Consider the following 7,220-nt stretch of genomic DNA (forward strand, 5'->3'; position numbering starts at 1 on the left):
AAGCACGACAGCGAGAACACTAGCAGGGAGACAAGAAACACACCTCTTCAAGAGAGGGCGGTGGCCGAGGCCACCTATGTTTGAGTCAAGAGGTATGGTCCCGCGAAGATTTTAACCTTGGGCCCATGACCAAAACTCGTCCTTGAAGCACAAGTACCATCAAAAATGGTTAATGTGAAGAAAGGATCAATTTATGCATAATGGGGGGAGGGAGAGTTCATTGAGAGAACAACACTCCCCCTATGTCCATGCCTACACCTAAACCAGACAACAAGTTGACAGTGGTGGGGTGTACACGGGTTCAAGTCACATTGCTCGAATCAATGATATTTAGCTCATTCCTTAACTCGCAAAATCTTGCTTCATCCAAGGGCTTCGTGAAAATATCTGCAAGGTTATCATGAGTGTTGACATAGTTGAGCTCGATCTCCCCTCGCCTAATATGATCCCGGATGAAGTGATACCGAATCTCAATGTGCTTCGTCTTGAAGTGTTGCACCGGGTTGAGAGAAATCTTGATGGCACTTTCATTGTCACACCACAGAGGCACTTTGTCACAAATGACACCGTAATCCTTTAAAGTTTGCCTCATCCATAAGAGTTGTGCACATACTCCGCTTTGGTGGACGAGAGAGACACACAACTTTGCTTCTTGGAAGACCAACTAACCAAAGAGCAACCAAGGAATTGGCACCCTCCGGAAGTGGACTTCCTATCCACTTTGTCTCCCGCCCAATCGGAATCCGAATATCCCTCAAGTTTGAAGTTTGCTCCTCTTGGGTACCATAAGCCAAAGTTTGGGGTATGAGCCAAATATCGAAAGATTCGCTTGACCACCGCCAAGTGACTTTCCTTCGGTGGGGCTTGAAACCGTGCACAAATTCCCACACTCAACATGATATCCGGTCCAGATGCACAAAGGTAAAGCAAGGAGCCAATCATGGAGCGAAATACCTTTTGATCCACCGCTTTACCATTGGGATCAATGTCAAGTTGGCACTTGGTGGGCATTGGGGTGGAAGCCGGCTTGACATTACTTAGCTTGAATCTCTTTAGCATGTCTTGAGTGTATTTGGCTTGGTTGATGAAGGTTCCTTCTCTTCTTTGCTTGATTTCGAACCCGAGGAAGAACTTTAACTCTCCCATCATGGACATCTTGAACTTTGAGGTCATAAGTGCGGCAAATTCTTCATTGAAAGCTTTGTTAGGGGAACCAAAAATAATATCATCAACATATAGTTAGCACACAAACAACTCCCCTTTGACCTTCTTAGTAAAAAGAGTGGGGTCGATTTTCCCGATTTCGAACCCACGATCTTGTAACAACTCCGTAAGATGCTCATACCATGCACGTGGGGCTTGTTTAAGGCCATAGAGCGCCTTGTGGAGTTGGTACACGTGATCGGGGAAATAGGGATCTTCGAACCCGGGGGGTTGTTTGGCATACACCAACTCATTAATGGGACCATTAAGAAAAGCACTCTTCACATCCATTTGTTGCAACTTATATAGTGGGGGGAACAATCCAACCGTTACCCCCCAAGCTGCCCCGCAGAGAGCGATACTACCGCTGGGGTGGGCGGTACTACCGCTGTGGCCAGCTGTACTGCCGTCCCACCACGCGGTACTGCCGCGCAAGAGGGGAGCAAAGAGCGAAGGGAGAACCTGGACCCAGAGCGGTACTACCACGATGGTAGGGGCGGTACTACCGCTTAGGAGCGGTACTACCGCCTCTACAGCCGCAACTAGTGCCACAAAACTCGACACGAAAAACGAGCCCTCGAATCGAGGCGGTAGTAGCACGGAGCCGCAACGGTACTACGGCGGGGGCTCCAAGCGGTACTACCACTAAGGAGCGGTACTACCGCTTGATGCACTTGAGCGGTACTACCGCTGTGGCCCGTGGTACTACCGCTCGGACCAAGTGATGGTCCAAAGAGAGGGAAGGAGCACTCCGTTGAAGCAGAAAGTATAGAGGGTGTGATGATGATGTGTACATGTTGATTCCACCCTAGCCTAACCAAAGTGGACCCCCTCTTGATAGTACGGTGACTCATACGAAACTAGTCCACCAACATAGAAACGAGAGAGCAACACCGTCTTGAATAACACTCCGAGGGGAGGGAATCGTCTCGTGCCAAAGGATGAAACTCTGAAAACTCAACGCACACGATTAGTCCGCAAAACCATTGTCATCAATCACCAAAACACCTTAGGGATAAATATGCCCTAACATCCGTGACATTTTGGGCTGAACGAATTTTTTGTCATACTTATGACACTTCTATGATGATAATTGTGAAAAAACCCGGTATCATCATAGATGCGGTGGGCTCCTACTTCTATGACAAAAAATCATGACAGAAAATGGGATTTTCGTCCTGGGCGGGCCAGAGACGCAGCTGCATGACATTCTTTGTGCCGTGCATGACGGAAAAAAACCGTGGTAGAAGCGAGGGCGAGGAAAATATCAGGGAGTTCCCTGTTACGGTGGGTGGTCGGGGCCGAGCGATGCACGTTTCTCTCATACACGTACGCGCGTGGGTGTGAGGCGTTGGGCTCTAAATGAACCCAAGCGAGGCGTTGCCTAACTGAACCCAAGCGATTGCATTGCAGGCTACGTGTTACTCAACCCGAGTGATCGATCGATGGCTGTTAACTGAACCCGGCGATTCCTTTGCTACTGCTGCTAACTGAAGCCGATCGATGCTGCCTCTTGATGAACAGTGAGTGTTGTTGGGGGGGGGGGTTGGATGAACCATTCCCGGTGGCGGTTGGATGAACAGGACCCTGTGGTGTTGCCGCTGGATGAACAGGACCCCGATTGATTGAGCCGGTTGGGCGTGGATGAACAAGACCCCATGGAGGGATGGATGAACAGGACCCCGTGGAGGGAAGGTTGAACAGTAGCCGGTGGAGGGCTGGTTGAACAATAGCCGGTGGAGGGATGGATGAACAGTAGCCCGTGGAGGGGTGGTTGAACAGGACCCCGTGGAGAGGGCTGGTTGAACAGTAGTCGGTGGAGGAGCGCGCGATGGATGCTAGATGAATAGGAGCCCGTGGATGAACAGTTGCAGGTGGAGGCTGGAGGAGGTCGACGGTGGATGAACAGTAGCCCGTGGAGGCTGGAGGAGGCCAATGGTGGAGGTGAGCAGTATCCCGTGGAGTCCCGTTTTGCGGTACGCCACCCCCGTGATGAACAGGACCCTCGTTTCAACGTAGCGCTCCAACACAAGTTCGTTTCCTCCGTTTTGCGGTACACCAGACCCCTCTCGATCAACAGGACCCCGTTTCGACTGTAGGAGGTCCAACAGAAGTCTGTTTCCTCCGTTTTGCGGTATGCCAGACCCCTCCCGATGAACATGATCCCATTTCGACCGTGGCAGTCGAACACAAGGCCGTTTCCTCCATTCTGCGGTACGCCAGGCCTCGTTTCCATCGGCTATTGTGTCCAAGCCGGTTGGCTCCCGATGAACACGACGTATTCGGTTGCCTCCTAATGAACACGACGCATGCCGTTGCCTCCCCATGAACAAGACGACGATGCAGTTTCTCCGTTCCGACCTAGCCATGTACACGAGCCCTGGGCGTACGTATGCGCGAGTAGGCGTTCGAGACCCCACCCGTATGTTCGTACGTGGCCGTATTTACTTTCTTGCACCCTGGCCGCTATACGTACGTGTACATGTACTATGACACGTGCGCGCCTCTACTACGACACGTGCGCGCCTCTACATCGACCAGTATGTACGTACACGTTCGCGACCAGAATGACAACGCTACGTACGCTTCGACCAGGTGGGTCCCGACTGTCAGGCACTTCCTTGCGTGCGAAGATGTAGCTAGTGGGTCCCAGCAGTCAGGGGGCGAATTGTTTTTTTCGTAATATGGACGCACTTCCTTGCGTGCGAAGATGTAGCTGGTGGGTCCCAACAGTCAGGGGGACAAAACATTATTTTTCAGGGTAAAAAGGATGGAGTTGCATGCATGCGTCCATGGGCGTGGTGCGTCCCCACCGTCAGCCTCTCACGTATAGTCATCTTCCGATGACTCTCGTTTGTTGAGCATGTTGACCACACCATGCTGAGCGCACCAAGGCCAGTGGACGACGGCGAGGCCCCAGACTGGAATGACCTGGATATGGGGAAGACGCGGCAGTGGAGTCGCAGATGGAGAGGAGTGGGAAACTTGACTAGTTCGGGTGTGCGGCAACACTTGAAAGGATCGAGATGGACCTAGAGGGGGGGGGTGAATAGGTACAATTACAAATTTTAATTATTACTTGGCAATTATTAGGCAATAATGCGGAATATGAAGATGAGCCTAACAATTGCACGTGAGCACAAAGTACTAAGCAAATAACACAAACATGTAAGTGGGCAAGCACAATATAATGTACGCAAGCGTAAAGAGACAAGTAACCACAAGTAGAGAGTTAAGGTTAGGAATAACCGCAACTCCGGGAGACGAGGATGTAAGCCGATGTTCACTTCCTTGGAGGGAAGCTAGTCACCGTTAGAGGGATGGATGTTACCACAAAGGCACACCAACGCCATGAAGGCTCACCCTATTCTCCCTTTGAGACAACACCACGGAGGCGTTTCTCAACCACTAGTGGTAGACCTTGGGGTGGTCTCCAAACCATCACAAACTTTTCCGAGGGTAAACACAAAGTTCGATTCCTCTCTGGATGACTCCTACTGCCTAGGAGTCTCCAACCTCCAAGAGTAACAAGATCGATGGGGAAATGCTCAAAACTTGCTCAAGTCACGAATTCCTTTGGTGCAAAGAAGGGGAAGAAGTGGATCTATCACTTGATTGGAGAACTTCTCTCAAAATGCTCCTAGAACACTTGGGAATCTAGGATTTAGTGTGGATGAATGAGAGAGAGAGTGAGGAGTGTTCTTGTGAGGCTCAAAGTGAATGGTCAACCCTATCCCGTGGAAGGGAAGGGTGTATATATAGGTGGTGGGAAAAAGTGACCATCTGGGTACAGGATGGCCGGACGTCCGGAGAACGTCGGACGTCCGGAGGCCCAAACGGGTCCGGACGTCCGACAGTCATTGGACGACCGGCCGCTGTGAAACGTGTGACCCACAATCCAGTGTACAGGATACGGACGTCCGAGCAGGGCCGAACATCCGTAAGAATGCTTCTGATGTGAAAGTGTCGGACGTCCAGAGGGTTCCGGACATCCGTAAAAATGTTTCTGATGTGAAAGTGTCGGACATCCGGAGGGTTCCGGACATCCATAAAAATGTTTCTGTTGTGGAAGTGTCAGACGTCCGGAACTGTCCGGACGTCCGGGCAATCAGGAAGGACCGGACGTCCGTAGAACACCGGACGTCCGAAGGCAAGATATATAGATAGCAACTTTTGAGCAAGTATTTCACAGATCCATCGATCCCCTCTTAATAGTGCGGGATCCCTATACTCAAGAACAAACCATAAATGAAAGTCAACATGTTGTATCTCCATTCTTGAGTTATATGCTTTTGTCCCTAGTCATGATCCATGCACACGGTCTTTGGAACATAATCCTGAGATATACTTGATAAACATGATTAGTCCCGAGCATATGTGTTGTCATCAACATCAAAATATGATTAAGGGCATGATTGCACTTTCAATCTCCCCCTTTTTGGTAGTTGATGACAACTCATATGCATACTCATAATAGTAATCGGAAGTATTTGTTGTGGAGCTCAATAACCATAATAAGAATGCGTAGCGAGCGAGCTCCCCCTCAAAGGGATACCACAGATACTACTAAAACAAAAATGATGAGGGCTCCCCCTCAAACTAATGCCACGATAATCAAGAGTTACACTTCATATAGATTCACCAAATCTCAGATTCAACAAACTCATAACATATTTCAACAACTCATAACATAGTTCAACAAACTACTCATAACATAGGTTCGATTACATAATGAGCTAGAGTAACATGCATATGGAGCCTACTCCCCCTTTGGCATCAAGTATCCAAAGAAAAGAACTAGGGGGAATGACATAACAACATTAAAGATCATCCTCATCATCATCATCATGAACACCACTGCCACCAGCCTCGTCGAAGAATTCAGCCCACTCAGGACCGGAGGGAAAACCAAAATCAAAAGGGGGATCTGCAGGAAGTCGCTCATCGTCACTCACATCATATACGCCTGAGTCTCTCAGACGAGCCTTCAGAGCGTTCTTGGAAGTGACCATGCGAGTGACCACATCGTGGTGTTGGGAGCAATGGTAGGTGAACATCTTCATCATGGCTGAATGAGCCTTCCCAAGAAAACAAGCAATGCGCCCAAAGGGGGCATCACTGGAAGGAGGATGGGTAGCGTGAGAAGGAAAACTAGCGGCGGTGCGACTAGCAGTAGCGGGAGGAGGAGGAACATGGTCAGCCACCATGTGAGGTGGGATGACCCATCTCTCATGTATATGAGTGCGTGCAATGGGAAAGGGAGCTACACTCTCGATAAATGGCTGAATAAAAGGTGCATGAGGAAAAGCCCGCTTGTGCTGGAAGCTAGCAAGGCGGATCTCATGCCATAGAAAGTGTGGAACATTTATCTTCCCTTTAGGAGATGTGAAGAGGCGATGCATGAGATCAATGCAGTAGCTGCTGCAGGAGCCCTTGTCACCCATCTTGGGATAAATGGTGCGGATGACACACTGATAAATGATGTTGAATGGAAAACACCAAATGGAGACTTGATTTAGACCCTTTTGTTTCTCAGTGCTAGACAAAGATGGTATGGGTCTAAGAAGATCCGCACAGACCGCAATGCCTTTGGGAAGATCCGCACAGACCGCAATGCCTTTGGGCTTATGGTTGGGGTCATCCTTGTGGATTTTGAACCCGGTATCGGGAAATCCAAGTGCAGTGACAAACTGAGCATAAGATGCTGTGAGTGCAGTCTCGGAGGTCATCCATGTGACAGTGTTATCAGGAGCAAAGTAACATGTGGCATAAAACTGATGGATGGCATCGTGGTTAAAATCGTGTTGAAAGGCGAATGGAGCACCTAGATTTGACGACTCAATGAGCTTAATGGCTCCCAGATATTTCTCCGGATGAGTGCGAATGTGCTCAAGATCAATGCAAACATGAAGTGACAAGCCTTTAGGGATGACAATCGTGGTGAAGATGTCGGCTTGGACATTTGTGCGAAAGCGACTATCCTGAGAATCCCTAACCACAGTAAATTGATCTACATC

Source organism: Triticum dicoccoides, chromosome 5B (genome assembly GCF_002162155.2).
Source record: "Triticum dicoccoides isolate Atlit2015 ecotype Zavitan chromosome 5B, WEW_v2.0, whole genome shotgun sequence".
In the NCBI taxonomy this organism is placed as follows: domain Eukaryota; kingdom Viridiplantae; phylum Streptophyta; class Magnoliopsida; order Poales; family Poaceae; genus Triticum; species Triticum dicoccoides.